General features: G+C 45.3%; 1 protein-coding gene across 3 annotated transcripts in view; it reads right to left on the bottom strand.

Annotated features, from left to right (window-relative positions):
• The window catches only part of TSEN15 (tRNA splicing endonuclease subunit 15), a 130,623-nt gene that overhangs the window by 28,576 nt on the left and 81,808 nt on the right, over positions 1 to 20,239 (bottom strand). For all 3 annotated transcript variants that reach the window (XR_010839710.1, XR_010839708.1, XR_010839712.1), the window contains one exon: positions 16,297 to 16,378. The gene's annotated coding sequence lies outside the window, so the exon portion shown is untranslated. The remainder of the gene's footprint in view (positions 1 to 16,296; positions 16,379 to 20,239) is intronic.

The following is a 20,239-nucleotide window of genomic DNA, read 5'->3' as shown; positions in this document are numbered from 1 at the left end:
TAACCATGAATTAGTCTTTCTAAAAATTGTAGTAGAATATACATAATACAAAACTTACCATTTTAACCCTTTTTGAGTGAACAATTCAGTGGTATTAATATTAAGTACATTCACATTGTTGTACAGCCATCACCACCATCCATCTCCAGAACTTTTTATCTTCCCAAACTGAAACTCTGTACCCATTAAACAATAATTCGCTGTTTCCCCATTCTCCTAGCCCCTGGTAACTACCATTCTGATCGCTTTCTCTATGAATCTGACTATTCTGGGAATTAATCATTCTTACCAGGGTACTGTTGAAATTTGTGCTAGTTAGCAATTTATTGTCACTCGGATCCGAATTCACCCTTCAATGGGTGCTCTGCAATAATAGATGAATTCCTTTAAGCATTTCTCCTTTACGAAGGGCACTTGTTAAGCTTTCTCGGTAGAGGTCACTCAAGGGAGACCGCAGGAGGAAGGGGCCCTCCTGCTGTTTCTGGCAGCTACATTATCAGCTGGTGGTACTCTGACCCAGTTCTGGCACAGGCCCCGAAGTCATGGTCCCTTGGTGTCCTTGCAGCCTTGGCCTGCCCTAACAGTCCCCTTCCTGTGGGCTTCCTGACATGCACACCATATGCTCCAGGCCTCCTATCTGCAACGTCACTTGTACTTGCTCTGCACGCCCATGTGTCAGGCCACTGGATGTGGTTTTTCCATACCCCACTATGTCTCAGAGAGTTGCTTCCGGCTTGCCCAGTGACTGCAGACCAGCTCTGCACCGTGTAGGTCAGCAGACCTCTCTGCTGCCCAGTGGCTGCAATCCCAGCCTTGGGAAGGGAGTCATTTTTTGCTGTTGTCCCTCCTTGGGTACTCTCCCTCAGCTTTAGGGTACCACAGAGAGTTCCCTTATATCTTATAATTGCTCTTTTATCAGCAAATTTAAAATATTTACATTAAATTTCTCCTATTTAAGTCACCTTGAGGTTTCTGCCTCTTGATTGGACCGAGGCTGACATACAGTGATTGTGGGCAGAGTGAAAGAGTAAACCAGGACGTTCCTACAGAAACTGAAAGGTATGGTCGCCTCCTCTAGAGACGGGAGGGAAGGTCCTGACTGCATTTGGGGCTCTGGCTCTAGTTTATTTCTAGAATCCACTAGCTACCTGCCCCTGGGTTCGGAGATAAACCTGTCTCTAAAATAAACTCTAGGGGCTTCCCTGGTGGCACAGTGGTTAAGAATCCCCCTGTCAATGCAGGGGACATGGGTTCGAGCCCTGGTCCAGGAAGATCCCACATGCCGCGGAGCAACTAAGCCCGTGCGCCACAACTACTGAGCCTGCGCTCTAGAGCCCGCAAGCCACAACTACTGAGCCTGTGTGCCACAACTACTGAAGCCCGAGAGCCTAGAGCCCATGCTCCGCAACAAGAGAAGCCGCCACAATGAGAAGGCCGCACACCACAACGAAGAGTAGCCCCCACTCGGGGCAACTAGAGAGAGCCCGTGTGCAGCAACGAAGACCCAATGCAGCCAAAAATAAATAAATAAATGTGTGAAAAATAAAATAAGCTCTATCTCTTGTCTTTAAGAGAACTCAAGTGTGTTTCTGTTTGTTGAAACCAATAATAAATGTGCAATTTCACATTCTCTCAAATATGGTTCAGAAAAAAGGATGGAGGCATAAAGGACTATTCCAGAAGCGCAAAAAAAAGGCGGGGGGAGAGGAAGGAAGACTGCTGAAGATTAACATGAGAGTAGGGCTTCCCTGGTGGCGCAGTGGTTGAGAATCCGCCTGCCGATGCAGGAGACACGGGTTCGTGCCCTGGTCCGGGAAGATCCCACATGCCGCGGAGCAACTAAGCCCGTGAGCCATGGCCGCTGAGTCTGTGCGTCCGGAGCCTGTGCTCCGCAACAGGAGAGACCACAACAGTGAGAGGCCCGCATACCGCAAAAAAAAAAAAAAAAAAAACATGAGGGCAACTTCCAGTTTTTTAAGAATCTCAGTTGGGTTTGCTGTTGATGTTGGGGATTCAGGTTCTAGGACTCACCTCACTTGTCACCAGTGGGGACTCACACAAATGGAGCTGAGTCGGGCACTGGCTCAGGGATTCTGAATGCAGAGCAACGTGGCCGGGGCCGAGTGAGTCCTCCTACTTCCATCACAGCCAGACCTTGGGATCTGCTCAGCCAGCGTATCTGAGAAAGGGGTTGGGTGTGCAGAGCCAACCCGGGTTCACTCAGCAGCGGGCGGTAAGGAACAGAGCTGCCTCACTGCTCCAACCACAAGGTGGCAGAGTCGGAGCCTGCTTCCTGGGACGGAGAACGCTCGGGCGAAGGGAACGCCCTGAACTGGTTTTGCTCAGCAGACAAAAGTCCCTGCCCATTAGGCAAGGGTGGCTTAGTACATGTCAGATTTTCACCCATCAGATTTGCCATTTTTGTCTGAGGCTGAGTAAGCTCCTCCTATGAGGAGCCGAGAGAGGTGGAACCTCCCGCTCCTGCACTTCTTCTCGCGTGAAGACAGCACTGAAATGCTGGTGTCAGTTCCCCTCTCCATGAGCCAAGATGGAACTGAGGGAGACAAGGAACACAAACACTCCTGCCTTCCAATAGTAACTTTCCTTACCTATCCAAATGGGGGGTTTTAAGTCTGCACAGAGTATTCTACGCTTTATACTGATCACATAGAATCATGATTATCTTTCAAAGTGCTTTTTTTTTAACAGAAAAAAATCATATGTCAATCCTCAATAGAGTGTGAAACCTGAGATGCTTTTGCTATGAATGGAGTGAATCTAAGTGAATCCATACGCCCTCTTCCATCTGGAAGTACAAAGTTGGATGAGATACGGTCCCTGCCTTTTAGAAAGTAGAGCACTTCCACCCATATTTTACTTCTCCTGGCTCTGCCATGGAGAAAGAAAATTAAACTGGGTTCCAACCGATCAGAATGGAGGGTGAAACAAGAGTGGATTCTACAACCAATCAGAGCAGATGCCGCAACTAATGTCAGAAATGCTGGCTGTAAACAACGGGTCGGGCTGTACAGCATAGTACGTCCCAGTGGTTGCCAGCTCTGGATCTGTGAGAGCCCGTGTCTAAGGTCATGGGAAGGACCGTAGGAGAGCCCCTGGCTGCTCTGACTGAAGTCATATCTTCTGGTCTAACTTAATTGCATCTCAAGGTACTGAAAGAAACTGTCAGGCAGTTATGGATTTTTGAAGAATATTTCCTCTGAAATTTACTACTCCCATAACCTTAATCATCTCAGTACACTGCAACACAGTTTTTCTAGAGTAACTAACTGGCCAGTGCTTTGGAGTCATCTGTTTTTCTTCTTTCATTCTATATCCTACATTTGCACTGTGGGCAAATCCTGGCCATTCCCCCTTCAAATTATGTCCATCACCTGACTACTTCTCAGCACTTCTAGGACTACTTTCCTGGCCAAGCCGCCATCGTTTCTTGCCTGGTTCACTGCAGTAGCCTCCACACTGGTCTCCTTCCCTTCTTCAGTCTACTCTCAACTTGACAGCTGAAGTGATTCCATTAAAATACAAGTCAGAAAAGAAAAAAAAAAAATACAAGTCAGGGTGTGTTACTCCTCTCCTGGCACCCCTCCAATGGCTTCTCACCTCAGAGTAAAAGCCAAAAGACTTACACTGGTCTGCAAGGCCCTATACCACCTCGATTCCCATTACCTCTCTGACCTTATCTCCTACCAGCTCAATGTGGTAGACTCACGGCAAAAACCGGTTCTAATTTTCCACCCCTCACTATATCCACATCCTTTGCAATGTGACTTCAAGGCTCTCCCCATGAAGGAGTGAAGTTTGTTCCCGACCCCTTGAAGCTAAGCTGGTCTTATGAATTGCTCTGGCCAACAGAATGCGGCAGAAGTACCGTTGTTTCAGTTCTGAGCCCAGGGCTCAAGAGGTCTTGTGTATGTGCCCGCTCTCTCTTTCCTTCCATCTCCCCACACTGTTTCTCTCTCTCTTTCTCTCCTCCTGTTACGGTCTCTCCCTCTCTTCTTTCCTTCTCTCCTCACCTTTCTCCCCACCCTCCCTGCTAGGCATGAGAACAGGATATCATCTTACTGGAGGATGAGAGAGAGCTAAGTCAACCCAGTTGTCTTATCCAAGGCTCAACACATGTGAGAGAGCCCAAGATCAGAACTATGCTGGCTTGCCACTGACTGCAGAGGCATGAATGAGCCCTGCTAAGCTCAGCTCAGCTCAGCTCAGCAGAACCACCCAGGTGATCTTTAGACTCATGAGTAAAACTAAGTGTTTATTATGATATACCATTGGGGTTCTGAGGTTGCTTGTTACTTAGCATTATTGTGGAATAGATAACTGATACATTTTTCAGTCATAGTAGCTTTCTGGAAAAGACTAGTCACATCTCTACCTCAGAGTTTTTGTATTTGCTGTTCCCTCTGACTAGAATACGCTTCCTTGACCCACTCCACCCCCGATATCTGCACATCTTAATCCCTAACCTCCCTCAGATCTTTACTCAAATATCACCTTCTAAACTTTTTTTTCTTAAAATCTAGTTTTGCTTTACTGACATGATTTCAACTGGGGTAACAAAGACAAATTCATCAACAATATCTTCCAAAAGAAATTTGACATTCATATGTATCATAGCATTTAAAATTTGAGTCTAGAATTTAGTTGTAGAATATAGGGGAGTATGGAACAGTGGACATAGTATTGACTTTGGATTCATTTTACTTGAATTTGAATGCTAATTTCTCTACTTCCACAGTGCTGAGGAAGCTGAGTTAATTTCTTTCAGTCTAAGTTTCCTCATCTGCAAAACTGGACTAATGTTTTTATTGCAGCAGTTTTGTAACAATTCAATGAGGTAAAGCAATGGCTTTCAAATTTTTAAAATTGTGATCCACATTTTAAAAAACACCTTTTTAATCATCATTTGGAACACACACACTATGTCTATGTATACAAATAAGAAAATTAAAAATTCTTAGAATGATACTTATCTTTACTATGAGAAATCATGCATTTTCATCAAAATGTTAATTTTAATTTACATTAAAAAATTTTACATGATCTGTCTTCTTGAACAATAGTGGGTAAAGGTTTTATTTTATTTTATTTCATTTCATTTTATTCTATTTTTTATATTTTAATTTTATTAGAGAATAGTTGATTTATAATGTTGTGTTAGTTTCAGGTTAGTTTCACAGCAAAGTGATTCAGTTATACATACACATATAGTCATTCTTTTTAAGATTCTTTTCTCATATAGGTTATCACAGAATATTTTTTAAAATTTAATTTTATTTTATTTTTAACATCTTTATTGGAGTATAATTGCTTTACAATGGTGTGTTAGTTTCTGCTTTATAACAAAGTGAATCAGCTATACATATACCTATATCCCCATATCTCCTCCATCTTGCGTCTCCCTCCCATCCTCCCTATTCCACCCCTCTAGGTGGTCACAAAGCACGGAGCTGATCGTCCTGTATCACAGAATATTGGGTAGAGTTCCCTGTGCTATACAGTAGGTCCCCGTTGGTCATCTGTCTTATATATAGTAGTGTGCGTGTGTTCATCCCAAGCTCCTGATTTATCCCTCCCCCTGACATTTTCTCTTTGGTAACCGTAAGTTTGTTTTTGATATCTATAAGTCTGCTTCTGTTTTGTAAATAAGTTCATTTGTATCTTTTTAAAATAATTAGATTCCACATATGAGTGATATCATACGATACTTGTCTTTCTCTGTCTGTTACTTCACTTAGTACGATAATCTCTAGGTCCATCCATGTTGCTCCAAATGGCATTATTTCATTCTTTTTTATGGCTGAGTAATATTCCATTGCATACATGTACCACAACTTCTTTATCCATTCCTCTGTCGATAGATATTTAGGTTGCTTCCATGTCTTGGCTATTGTAAATAGTGCTGCAGTGAACATTGGGGTGCATGTATCCTTTCAAATTATGGTTTTCTCTGGATATATGCCCAGGACTGAGATTGCTGGATCATATGGTAGCTCTATTTTAAGTTTTTTAAGGAACCTCCATATTGTTCTCCATAGTGGTTGGACCAATTTACATTCCCACCAACAGTGTAGGATATCACCTTCTAAACTTATGGTTACCAAAGGGGAAAGGAAGGGGGAGGGATAAATTAGGAGGTTGGTATTAACATTTACACACTACTATATATAAAATAGATAACCAACAAGACCTATTGTATAGCACAGGGAACTATATTCAAAATTTTGTAATAACCTATAAGGGAAAAGAATCTGAAAAGAATATCTATATCTATATCTGTATCTACATGTATAACTGAATTACTGTACTGTACACCTGAAACTAACACAACATTGTAAATCTAGCTATACTTCAATAAAAAAAAGTTTAAGCAAGATAGGAAAAAAAAATATCATCTTAGTGAGATCTTGTCTGGCCATATATAATGCAATCTTATTCTACCACTTCCTATTTCCCTCTTTTAATTTTAACTTTCTCCTTAGCATTTTTGCTAACAAATATATTTTATATCTTCCTTATCTTTCTTGCTTATGATCTAAATCCCTTGCAAGCTCCTTGGGAACGGCGATTTTTGCCTGTTTTATTTATTTTATTACTATATCACCATGCTTAGAACAGTGCCTGGCACATAAAAATAACACAATACGTATTTATCAAATAAGTAAGTGAATGAATGTGAATTCTTCAAAACGGCAGGGTGGACTGAAAATGTTTTCTTAATTTTTAAAACTGGCAAAGTTAAGCCTCCCCAGATTAGATTAGTTTTATCTAACTTCTCTCCTTGTCCACATCATGATCTGTCATAGCCACCCTGAACTCCTGTCTGGATGGTTGCAATTGCTTCCCAACTAGTATTTTCACATCTGTCCTTCTCCCTACAATCCCTTTTCTCCATCCCAGCTGGGGTGGTCTTTTAAAAGGGAAAGAAAGCCTAACTGAGACTGAAATCCTTAGCAAAGCCTAACAGGACCTGCAAGATCTAGCTCTGCTCCCTCCCTACCTTCGACTCACACACACTCTTCTCATTCTCCTTGCTACTTCAATAGTCTTGCCGTTTCTTAAACTGGCCATGACCTTTCCTGCCTCAGGGACTTTACAGGAGCTGTTCTCGGTGATGAAGAGCATCTTTATCATCCCTTGGCCAAGTTACCTCCCATTCATCCTCCTGATCTCCTGGCAAGGATCATCTCCTCAAGAAAAGCCTTCCCTGAACCTCCAGGCTCAAGTTTCTCTGATACTTCATGTTATTCTTTAAGGCACACCATACAGTTTATACTCCTATGTTCATGCAATTACTTGTTTAATATCTGCCTTTCCCAACATGCTGCAAGCTCAGTGAGGACCTAAAAACTCTTCAACAGATCATTTGGCTCAGTTTGGTCTATGGTGCAGAGAAGGCCTTGGTAGGTGAGAAACTTGTAGTGTCAAACAGGAAGCCTCTGAAGAAAAGGGCTTTCACATAATAAGTCAAGTCTTCCAGGAAAGACTCAGTTCTGATGATATTTGTGTGCCTTTCTAAAGCCACAAAGGTCAATAAACCACCCCTCCCTGTGATCATCACCAGCCCATTAGCAGAAGAGGGTCAGAGTGAATGCTTCCAGTCTAAGGGGTGGGGGGAGTTGAAGAATAGCATCTCTTGCCATTCTTGGAATGTCATGATTTATGCAGCGAGGTACTGCCGCAGATGACAGCAATTAGGAACAGAACCGGACACAGCGAGAACAACAGCAGTAGTGTTGATTAACTCTAGGTAGGATATTAGCCTTCTATTACTGTGAACAAATTGCCACAAACTAAGTGGATTAAAAACAACACAAACTTATTATCTTGCATTTTCCATGGATCAGAAGTCTGAGCACAGCTTTGCTGGATCCCTGCTCAGGGGATCACAAGGCTGCAGTGAGGGCACCGGCCAGGCTGAGCTCTCATCTGAGGTGTGGGGTCCCCTTCCAAGCTCGGTCGGGTTGTTGGCCAAATTCAGTTTCTCATGACCTCGTAGGATTATGTTCCCCATTTCCTTGCTAGCTGTCACCTGGGGATCACACTCAGCTCCCAGAGGCCATTGGTATTCCTTGCCATGTGGTCCCCATGCTATTCACAGCATGGGCATTTACTTTCTTCCAGGCCAGCAGGAGCCCACTTCTAGCATTTCTCACCTGTGACCAGCGGAGAAAGCTCTGTGCTTTTAAACTGGCTAGGTCAGGTCCAGCCCATGACCTCCCTTTTGCCATAGTACGTACCACAGCCATGGGAGTGATCGCTCGTCATATTCACAGGCTCCGCTTTGCCCAAGGATGTTAAACAGGGCGTCACACCAGGGCATCCTGCCTACCACCGGCAGCCGGGACAGCGGATATCAGTTAATAACAATGAACCCCTTGAGTGCGTATTCCTCGCCAGCACTGTGCTAGGTGCTTTGCAGCATTTAATCTTTAAAATAATCTATGAGGAAAATTCCATTGCTTTCCCTGTTTTACCTGGTTTACAGGTGACTGTCCAGTTTTATACAATCACTAGGAAGCGTAACTAGATTTTAAGCTCCAGTCTTTCTGATTCTAGAATCCATTCTTATACACCTTACCTCAAGGCAGCTGTTTCTCCTGTAACCAGGGAAATGATGATTATTACTGTTTTATGGATGTAAACACTGGTTTGGGGAGATCAAGTAACACACTTAAGGCCACCTGGTTGGCAAGTGATGGAGCAGCCATCGATCTAATCTTCTCCTTCTCACCCCCATGCTGTTGGCACCCCATGTAATAGGGGGACATTCCAGTCGCTTGTCAACTAGAAGGAAACTCAGTAATACACACTCCCCCAGAGACCAGAGGAACCAGCATGCCTTCAGGCTCCAACGCTTGATTGAATGACATAGCACACGTTATCAGTGCTGTTTCTTTTAACCTGCAGTGAATGAAAGCAGGGGTGTTTTATTCCCAAGCTGAGGAAACTTACCCGAGCTAAGCACACCTGGAATCATTGCCTCAGAAGTTTCCTGATACTTAGCACCAGAAGTGGCTCCTCCCAAGATGGTAAGAGGTTAGTGAGTATTAACTTCTCTCTTCTGTGCATTTACACATTTGAATGAAAGGTGTCCGGGGTGGGGGTGGGGGGGAGCTGAAACAAACAATTATTCAGGAGTGAGGATGTATTTCCCTGGGACTAACATCCTCTTGTTTTCATTGCTTCCTGCAGGGAGACAACACAGCTTTGGCCCCGACCTGCTAACAAATACAATTATCCTTTGTAACTGTGATATCCTCCCCCACCCCCACTTTGTGCTTTGGCAACCAGAGGTCAACCTCCACCTGAGAGTGCTGTCCACTTTGTTTCTCTTGATAGCTCTCAATGCCAATGGTCAGCTTGGTGCAGAAACAGCTATTCAAAGGACATACCTGCCTCCAGCACCTCAACTGTAACCCCCTGTCCTGCTACGGTGCTTCAGGTAAGAAGCAGAAAATAAAGTTATCAGAAAAGTTTCATTTCATCTGAGTGCCCTGCCAGGTGAAGGTCTGGATTATAACTGCATTCCTCTGTCAGCAGCCACTCCTCCCAGTGGGCAGCTCTCCTCCCAGGGCTGCAGCTTGCCCAGCACCAGGAACACCACTTTCTTCTCCTGCCCCTTCAGGTCCAGGGCTGGTAACGGCTGCCCACCTGGCACTCATCACCCACCCCTTGATGGCTCACACCTCAGTATATAGCTCCGTCGTAAAAATGTTCTTAATTAACCTTTAATTAATTGAACTGTGGCGTCCATATCCTACCAAGAACCCTGGCTGATAATCACTTTAAACTCTTAATGGAATGATTGACTTATGCAGTGAATGTAAACTGGTGAGAAAAAGCATTAGGCATATGGCTGATGGGGCACTGGACATTTGTATATTGCTACAATGACATCGAATCGTTTACTTGCTAGTCACATGGGGAAAACATCATGCTACAATGGAAGGATGAGACTACCATTTGCCTTAATTGATGGTTCAATGCTAGGATCCTCAATGGTGAGTCAACCGGAACATATGTATCTTATGATGAAATGCGATATAAAGTCCACATCTATGACATAATCTAGCTAACAAGATTTAAACTGAATCATCATGCTTTTGCTTTTTCCTTCCAGTTTATAAAAAATAAGTGGGTTAGAGAAACAAGCTAAATGATATTGCAAAGAAGCACCTAGTCAAATCCAGAAGATGGGATAATCTGTAGATAACTGGCCAAATCCGTTTAACAAGCGTGCTATTATGTCTATACTTGATCTTTTTTTAAAAAGGACTTGAAACTGGATATGTGATGTACATGCTCTAATTGGTTCCTCATTGAACAAACTAGCTAGAAAGGACATTTGGGGGATGATTTAGATAATCAAATATGGACTGGTTATTATTAAGATGTATTGACATGGAAAGTTTCAGATCATTAACTGGGAGTAAATGCAATTGTCCAGGGAAGGGACTGTGAAGAATAAAAGAGGGCTGAGGACATAGCCTTCAGAAACATCAAGATTGCAGAGAGAACACTGGAGGTGGAGAGCTGGTCGGGGACTGACGAGGAGCCAGGAGAGAACAGAAGAAGCAGGAAGGCCAGGGGAGGAGGGTGTTTCCAGAAGGAGGGAAAAGTCAGGTGTATCATACGCTACAGATAGGCGAGCGGGAGGGTGAAAAGGAGGCCACGGATATTACAGTAGGAAGTCCTCGGAGACTTCTGCACGTGGAAAGGCAAGGAACAGAGATGGCTCTTGTAAGAATGGTATTAGAAGGAAGAACACAGGACAGCAACTGGAGGGAAGCAACAGTGCCCATCTTTGCACAAGGAGGTGGAAGAGGGGGAGTTGCATTCCGGTTGTATCCTGGGTAAATGAAACTCCTCGAAACTACTCCTGTACCCAGAACACCGTGTGGGAGGCGCCCCCTGGAGGACACAAAGGGAAGGGCTTATGAAGCAGGCAGAGTACACAGAGTTGTTTGGAAATGGAGAGTTAAGCAATTTGTAGACTAGTTGGAAAAGGTCAGTAGGGATGCAGAGATTGAAAATCTAAGTGGAGAAGGAAGGATCACTTATGGCACAGGATGCAGAAGTTCACGGAGCAGGGAATAACGTGGCGAGCAGCAGACAAGGCCGATGAGCCTTGTGGAGGATCGAGGCTTCCTCTGAATCAGCAGGAAGAGAGCCAGGACCCAAACCATGGAATTCTCACCTTCTGTGGAAGTCACCAAGCTGGTGATGATGAGCAACCATAAGCATGCTTTGAAAGCAGGCTTTCCAAGTGGCAGTGTTTTGGAGTTCTGCAAAGCCGCATCAGCAGTCATTAGATTGTGTGGGCCTCACACTTACTGGGGCAGGGGATTGTCAATGTGATGGGACTTGAGGGGTGGGCCCATCACCCCAGGAAAATCTCCCCGAATAAACAATAAAAGGTTATGAGTCAGCAGACGAGTTTTTGGCCCTTCTCTTCTGTCACGTACACTTTTTGAACTTCAGCTTGACTTGCTTCAATGAACTTTTACTCAATACAGGGCACAAAGGACACTGTTCTTAGTACAGCCCGTGACATTCTATTCAACCAAGAATCTGTTTGGAGGAGGGGCTGGAATATTAGGGGCCTGCAATGAGAAATATAAAACGGTTCTCCATGTGCCTGGAACAGAGAACTGCCTCCCTAAAAAGTTAAGACTGACAGAAGAGGAACTAAGGTGCACTGTTTGCTATGACCATTTCTTCTCTCTTTCTGTACTCTCTTCCCATCACTCCATCACTGAACCAGAAAGGGCCGATGTCTTCTGGCCTCTACTGCCCCCACGGAGTCCTGCTTTGTGGCTACTGACCACACAGCAAACTATCTCCTGGTCAGCAGGTCTCAGACGTGCACACAACGCTCCTAACCAGGGCTCTGAGGAGACCACAGCTGTCTTCCAGGGAATTCAGCAGCTGCTCAAGGTACAGCAGCTCAGAGCCCATTAGTCAAAGGTTGCTATTTCCAACTGCTCTGCTCGCTATGTCACATGGATCTGGGACAAGCTCTTGGTCAGAGGGTTTTCTCCCTGGTGCCTCTTCGTAGATGCTCATCTTCCCAATTTATCCTCCAAGCAATATCTTCCCTCACAGCTTTAGAAACTCCGGGGCTTTGCACAAATGTGTACAAAGTGTGGAGACTCCAGCCAAGAGTTGAGAGTGGGAAGGAAAACTGCAAAGGGTGGGAGAGCTGAAAGGTGCCGGGCCATTAATTCCAGCTCGGTGGGGATGGGGAAGGAAACAGTAACTCAGAGCAGGAGCTCCAGAGCTAAAGCAAACAGGAAGGTTTTAATGAGAAAGTCCTTGAGGGGAAATGACTCAGTGGTTTGGAAAGAGTGGGTCCCGGCAGGGCTGGAGGTACCACTCCGAGCTTCATCCTTGGGGAGGGAGGGTAGCCAATCCGGAGGAGGCCCACCAGGGAAGGGCAGGACTTTCTTTCTGGTGCCAAGACAGAGCAACCTCATCCTCCACTGGGGTTTCCCCCACCACACACCCTTGCCTGGAACGGGGGTTGGGAAGGGGATCCTCAGGCAGGAGCAGCTGTTCTATCTGCTACAGGATTGAGAAAAGCATCTTAACTCTTAGTATGGAGGGGGGAGGCTGAGACTGCGTGGTCAAGAATCTGTTTGGAGAAGGGGTTGGGATATTCTGGTGCTGCACCTGCAATGAGGGATACACAACAGTTCTTCCAGTGCTTGGAACAGAGAACTTAAAAAAAAAAAAATGCTGTTAAAAGGAAAACTAAGTCACGATGATGATACAGACATGGTGCGGAGCTTGGGGAGGGGATGCATTTTCTGATCCAAAAATCAGGGCATGGCATCTAACAAAAACATTTTTTCTCTGGTTTCTGAATTTGCATACAGGAGATGCCTTAAAATGGTATAAAACGAAATCCTACTTAGTCATAAATGTAACAAAATGAACTTATCAGAAAGGATGACTTTGCATGAAATTGGAAGTATGCTGGAGAATCTGGCAGGAGCCAAAACTGTGTTTGAACTGAAGTGTACCTGAGAAGAGCTGGAGAATGAAACTTTACAAATTCTGACTTTATTATAATTTCTGCATGAATCAGCGATGGGTGGGGAGAGAGGGAGAGCACGCTCCCTTCTGCGAGTGTGGGTGTCAGGGGAGAAGCCAAAGTCCCTCCAGCGTATTCAAGTGAAGAGCGCTTGGGCTCTGGAGCCCAGGACCTAGAATTGAGTCCTGACTCTCTGACATCCTAGCTGTGTCTCTGGTGAACCTGGGGTCCCTGATCTGTCTAGTGAGGACAGAACTGAGCCTGCCAGGTGGCTGTGAGAATTCCAGCTAATGTCCATTGGGCCCCTGGTCCAATGTCTGGCGTGGATGGTTACGCATGATGTCAATTCCTTCCCCCTCTCCGACCCATCTCATTGAGGTGGGGAAAGATGCGCCAGCTTTGGAAAGGTGCCCAGTCACTGAAAACACCCTGAAATTTATCAGACATCTGGGGACTCCTCCAGAAGCACAAGGAGGCCCTGCCCGTCCCCTGCCCCCCCTCCCCCCGGCAAGTGGGTGAGGAGAGAAGATGCTCAGGTCAAGCTGCCTGCTGCTCAGTGGGTGCCCACCGCAAACCCACCGTAAACTCGCCGCAAACCAGTAACGGGCCAGGCTTCCACTGGCTGGAAAACTGCATGGAGAGGAAGCTGTAAACAGTCTGGGGGGAAAGAAAGTTTGCTGTCGAAATAGGGGCAGCAAGAGCCTGGTGATTTGGGGCGAGCAGAACAAGGGCAGCAAAGAAGGGAAAATGTAAACACAGATGAACCGTGAGCCCCCAGTGCATTTAACCAGACCCGGGGAGCAGCCGGGACAGAAAGAATATGGGAACCTCAGTTATGCTGCTGATGATCACGAGGCAGTTCCCAGCCTTAGCTGATCCTGCTGACGGCTCCTACAGTGACTTAAAAGGGCATTTTAAAAGCCATTCTCCAAGGCCCTCCTGCCAGGGGAATGGGGAAGATTTGTCATTTCCACCCAGCTTGCAATGCTGTCACTTCTGCGCACCCTGGCTTTTTCTATAAAGGGCTCTGTCTTTTAAATTTCATCATTTACACCACTTGCTTCAGTGACTCTAAACCTGGCGTGCTGCTCCATGGTTTTGCTGCTCTCTGAATCACATGCTTTTGCGTACATTACGTAGTAGGGCTTGGAGTCCAGCCTCAGAAGGAAGTTGCCAAAGCTTCCCATTCCTTTACCAAGGCTGCTGGTGGTGCCTTTCTGGAGTCGTCAGAAACACACTCTCTTCCTCAAGGTCTTTTTTCTAATTCTAAGTTACCCTTGAAGAAAGATCCCAGGCTGGTCCATGACTACCTAAGAGCTCAAGCCAATTCTGATTAATAAATATTTAGGCACCTACTATGTGCCAGGCATGATGGGGATTTCCAGGTAAGGATCCTTAGTTTCTACTCTGCAGGGCCTTGCTGCCTGTAAAGGAGAAACATACAGGGTCTATGTCGGGTCTGTAGTGGAGTCCAGCTCCTGTGGGCTGTGAGTAGAGGCGACTGGTACAACGGAAACAGTTCACTGTTATTGTATTCCTTCAAAAGGTATTTGCTGAGTACCGATTATGTACCATACACTTTTCAATACCTTGGGGATACAGTGAAGCATAAGAGTGTGGGATCTGAGGTCAGGCAGAACTGAAGCAAAGGCCTACTTCCAATGCAACCCAAGTCTCAAACTCACTGAGCTCCAGATTTTTCATTTTTAAACTGGGACCATAATAAGAATAATAATATCTACTTTGCAGAGTTCTTGTGAAGTCAAGGAGTGGTTATGATACATGCTTGATGTGGCTGATTGGTTGTTCTAGAATAGATGAATGAATAAGGATGATGATTGGATATGCAAACAGGGGAGGTAAAGAAAATTAATTTTATTTCGTGGGCATGACTGAATGCACGGGTATGGCAGGAGAAATAATGGCATATACAGAGACGCAGCATTCCAGACGAGGCTATGCCTAAAACAGTGTTGTTCCTCAAGGGGCCACAGCTTTTCTAAGAGAATGTTTTACTTTTTTATTTTAAAACTAAAACTTGACAATTATTTCATGTACATAAATGCATGTCATATGTATACATACATATATATCATGTATATATAATAAATATGATATATATTCTTATAAGCACATGTATTCTAAATAATCTGAATATCCAACATATAATCCATAGTCACCACATGATTGCAGCCTCCAGTTTGTGTCTGGGATCACACTAATGCCAAGTAAAGCCACTTTATCTATTCTCCTCTAATGAGGAATAGAGAGAGGTGGGCTTAACATATAAATGTGTTTGCATCTGCTGGAAGCTAAAACACAGCAGGGTGCATTTTATCCAAAAGTAGGTTTAGAGGTGGTAGGAAGAGAAAAGCTGAGTGCAAGAGAGGACGCCTGCACGTGGCCCAGGGTAATACAGATGGGCTGACTGGGAAAGAGCTGGGCTTGGACAGTTAGGACCACACTGTGTTGGGAATATAGACTTGGTGTTAGGAAAACAATATGATGTCACATTTCATTAATGTTGTTAATGCTCATTTTACTGGCTTTGTGACTTTTTTGGTGTTTAGATCATAAATTTGTTTTAGTCTTATATGAGCACTAAAGTAAAATGGGTTAATACTACCTAGTTTTTTGATGTACAGATTTAAATAATATATTAATAAACCTAATTTAAGTCTAACCCAAGGGTCCACTAGATCTCTGAAGGGCGGGGCATTGTCCTAGGGTAAGGAGCAGGCTGGGACACTCCATCCTGGTGTAGGCGGAGGAGGGGCTGACCGGAAGTGCCACTTTCTGGTTGAGGGCGTGAGTCCACAGCTTCCTGGAGCTATGAGCAAGTTCCCGGGAAAAGTGAGGTCATCACAGAAGGGCTTGGAAGGCTGCAAAGGAGCATGTGCTACGGAGAACAGATCCTCTTTCCCCAACTTCCTCCTGGCTTAACCTCTGGACTCACAGAAACCTCACTGGTTGCTTCTCTCAACTTCATTCACTTACTGCTGCAGATCTGCCACGTTTCAGCTCCTGTGCTGGGCTCAGGGATACAGTGTGCATGAGGTGAACACAGTCCCCTACCCCCAAGGAGCTGACAGTGAGAGGGACCATTGAATTCATACTTATTCTCAACTCTCACTACTTGTCCTTTCCTACAAACTTAGTCTTTAGAGTCCTACACATAATTCCCGCCCCGCTTCTACAAAGAAATAATCAAGCTTCATTTGATTTATTCAACTACATACCTGGAAAGGAGCAGGTACCAGGGGTGATAGCGCCATTCTCTCCTGGTTTTTTCTTGGTGCCGTCTGAGTCTAGCCCAGGAACCTGCAAAAAGCGAGGACTACGTTTTATAGAGAGTTAGAAGAGGCAACAATGAAATGGCATGATTGGCTGGGAGGTCAGGTATTAAGGCTAGCAGGTCTTGTTTTCTAGGGTGAGGGAAGCCAGCTAAAGCTGAGTTGGAGGATTGTGACTGGTGTATGTTAGGTTTCCTTGACAGTGAGGCATTTCTTGTCAGTGGGAACTGACTTTCGTTTAGATCTCTGATGTGGACCCCTGCTGCTGGGGCAGCCTCCATTTTGTGGGTCCCGATGTTTGAATTAATCTTTTATTACATCTTAGGTTGGGTTCTATGGAAGTACTGCCAGAGGTAGGGGTTTGGGAACACGTGATTTAGTCAGGAAAAACTTGGGAAGAAGGGAAGCAGAAAAGTGAAGGGATAAGAGTAAAGCGAGGAAGAAGTCCAGATTTGATCCCCAGAGGACTCTAGAGCATCACAGAAATGTCCCCACCATGAGGCAAGAGGGCCAGACTTTTGTGGTTGGGAGGGTGTTTGTGTGTGTGTGTGTGTGTGCATGTTGAGAGAGGGGGTGGTCGGCGGCATAACCTCAAAGCTGAGGCAGCCCCCATCAGCTGTAAGGGTAATTTCTAGAGAAAGGGGGAGCTGTGAGCTGTTGGCTCACCACCTCTGTAGACGGGTGCACCAGCCCAGTAAAGGGGACCCGAGTGAGGCACCAAATGAAACTGCCTCATGTAGGTTCAGATGCAGGGTTCACCTTCACAAGTTAGCATGACCATTATATGAGGTGATTATGAAAAGCACCTGCTGCTGTAACTGTCCCTTCCTCTCCTTTCTGGCATTAGAGGCAGAAGTTCTTGACAGACAAGCCTAATCAGAAAAATCTACCTGATTCATACTCGAGGTAAGCAAGAAGGTTAAGCCCATCACTGAAACCTCATTCCTCTGCCCACCTTGCGCCAACCACGTGGAATAATCCAACCTCACCTGGTCTTGTGCTCACCCAGTGCTTTGGCTGTTGCAACAGCCCCTAAAGAAATAGTTTCTTTCCTGTCTAGAATCAGCCCTCTGGATACCTCTACCGCAGGGCTTCCCAAACTCTATTGCATTAAACTCTAGTTTAATGGGGTTGGGGAATGAAGGTTGTGGTAGAGGATGACTCTCCCAAAGATGTCCACACTCTAATCCAACTGTGTTGCCTTACATGGGCAATGGAGCTTTGCCGCTGTGACTAAGGGCATGGATCTTCAGGTGGAAAGAACACCCTGGATTATCCAGGTGGGCCCAATCTAATCACACGAGTTCTTAAAAGTTGAAAATCTTCCCTGGCTGTGGTCAGAGAGAGATGAGACAGAAGAAGATGGAGGAGATTCAAGGTGTGAGAGTTATTCGACCTGCCATTGCTGGCTTTGAAGATAGAGGACGGAGCCATGAGCTAAGGAATTTGGGCGGCCTTTAGAAGCTGGGAATGGCCCTCAGCCAGCAAGAAAATGGAGACCTTGGTCCTATAACCACAAGGAATTCAATTCTGCCAAGGACCAGAATGAGCAAGGAAATGGACCTTCCCCTTGAGCCTCAAGAAAGGGACATAGCCCTGCTGACACTGTCATTTTAGCCTGTAGAGGTGTGTTTTGTTTATTTTTTTGCGGTACGCGGGCCTCTCACTGCCGTGGCCTCCCCCGTCGCGGAGCACAGGCTCTGGACGCGCAGGCTCGGCGGCCATGGCTCACGGGCCCAGCCGCTCCGCGGCACGTGGGATCCTCCCGGACCGGGGCACGAACCCGTGTCCCCTGCATCGGCAGGCGGACTCTCAACCACTGCGCCACCAGGGAAGCCCTTTACATTTGTGTTTTTTGAGCTGTTAAGTTTGTGGTGATTTGTTACAATAGCAACAGAAAACGAATACGAGGGTCTTGATCAAATAAATTTGGGAAATGATGTTACAGATTATAGGACATGTTAATCATTTTGTTATGAGAGAGTCATAGTAAAAACAAAGCGAGTAAAAAAAATCATTAATTGAATCAAATAGCAGATAACTTGTTCACTACAAAGAGAGAGGCCGACATTACCCCGATTCACAGTTCTGTGTTCCCACAGAACTGTGTGCAAATAGAGGGCTGCTGCACAGCCACAGCATCAGCATCATATGCTCCGTTGTCATAGTTACCCTCTGAAAAGGAAGATGCCCTGACAAAGACCAGATTGACTGTCTTTGTGGTAAGTGGTGGGAAGTTACCCCGAGGGTGGCCAGATGCTTCTACATTCATGTCAGAGATGTTTCCTGAAATTCGTACTCAGTCAGCTCTGCCCCAAATGGAAACATGGTCATTTATGTTTAGAAAACAGGAAGCCTATATTCACGATGGATACTTTCTAATGAGGAGGATTTGTTCTTCCATCCTAACACGGAGGGAACCAAACACCAGCAAAAGCAATGTTTTGTAGTAGGTTTTGCCCCAACTACTGGTAACTTCTTATACCTCATTTCCTACCCTTCTCCGACTTAATCTCTCCATGCTAGTCACAGGGCTTCCTGTTGTACCTTGAATACTCAAGTTTACCCTTCTGCAGGGACGCTGCCCCTGCTCTTCCCCAGGCTGGAATGCCCTTCCTCCAGATGTTTTCATGCTTCACTCCGTCCATTTAAGTCTCTGCTCAAATGTCCCCACCTCAGAGAGGTCACCCCTAAGCTCTTTACCTAAAATAGACACCCTGCGCCAATATGGCTAGTCTTCTCACCCAACTTTATAGTTCCTCGCGGCACTTCTGTATTTATTTGAGCAGTTGTTCATCGCATCCCCACCAGACTCTAAATTACATGAAAGCTGCTGGAGCCTTGTCTCTTGATCACTGCTGTATCCCCAGTTTCTGGCACCTGATAAGTACCCAGTAAACACTTGCTGAATGTAAGCAGGAATTACTTGGAGTCTTGATTCTCCACTGCCCTTCCAGCCCTCTGGCACTTAATACTGGCTATAGTACAATTTCTCCCAAATCCAAGTTGTTCCCTAGTCCATTGTAATTGGTATGGATGATTGTATCTTTCAAAGATGGCCACCACAATGTATATCCCATCTCACATGCTCCTCTTACAAATTGATGTTGATTCTCCTTCCTTTGAGGAATGCGTCTATATTCTCTCCTCTTGCATCTGGCCTGGCCTGAGACCACAATGGGAGTATACTATGACACTACGTGACTTCTAAGGCTAGGTCATAAAAGGTGATATAGTGTTTGCCTCATTCTCTTGGGTCTCTCCCTCTGGGAACACAGCTCTCTTCCTATGGGGACAGTCAGGCCCACAGAGAGATGATGTATAGCTGTCCTGACACACAGCCGAGCTGAGGTCCCAGTTCACAGCCAGCACCAACTTCCAGATACGTGAAGAAGCCTTTGAAATGACTCCAGCCCCAACCATTGTCCAGCTGCAACTGAAGGAGAGACCCCAGTGAGAACCACCTAGCTAGACAGCCACCCACCAACATCCATGGGAGGTAATAATAAAATGATGGTTCTTGTTTTAAGCCACTAAGTTTAAGGGTGGCTTGGCATATAGGAATAAACAACTGAAACAGATGGGATATGGAGCTGTCTGTTAAAAGCTCTGATTTCTAATCTCTATTCTGTACCACTCACTCTACTTCCCAAGGACTCAGTTTCCAACCTACAACACCGGAGCATGCATGTAACCACCTCTTCTAACTTTCATCCTAGGGTGACTGGTCATCCTCAGGAATTGTGCTTAGGAAAAAGTACACATGTATTTTGATATTTTCCTATTATCACAGTTCAGAATTTGCCTGGATTCAGCCACTCTGAAGATAAATAAGTCACCCAGGACAGCCGGGTTAACGAACTGCTCTCCACTGTCAGTCTTCTCAGCT

Source organism: Kogia breviceps, chromosome 1, assembly GCF_026419965.1.
Source record: "Kogia breviceps isolate mKogBre1 chromosome 1, mKogBre1 haplotype 1, whole genome shotgun sequence".
Taxonomy (NCBI): Eukaryota; Metazoa; Chordata; class Mammalia; order Artiodactyla; family Physeteridae; genus Kogia; species Kogia breviceps.
Note: the sequence above shows the minus strand (reverse complement) of the source record. Positions and strands in the feature narration are given on the sequence as shown.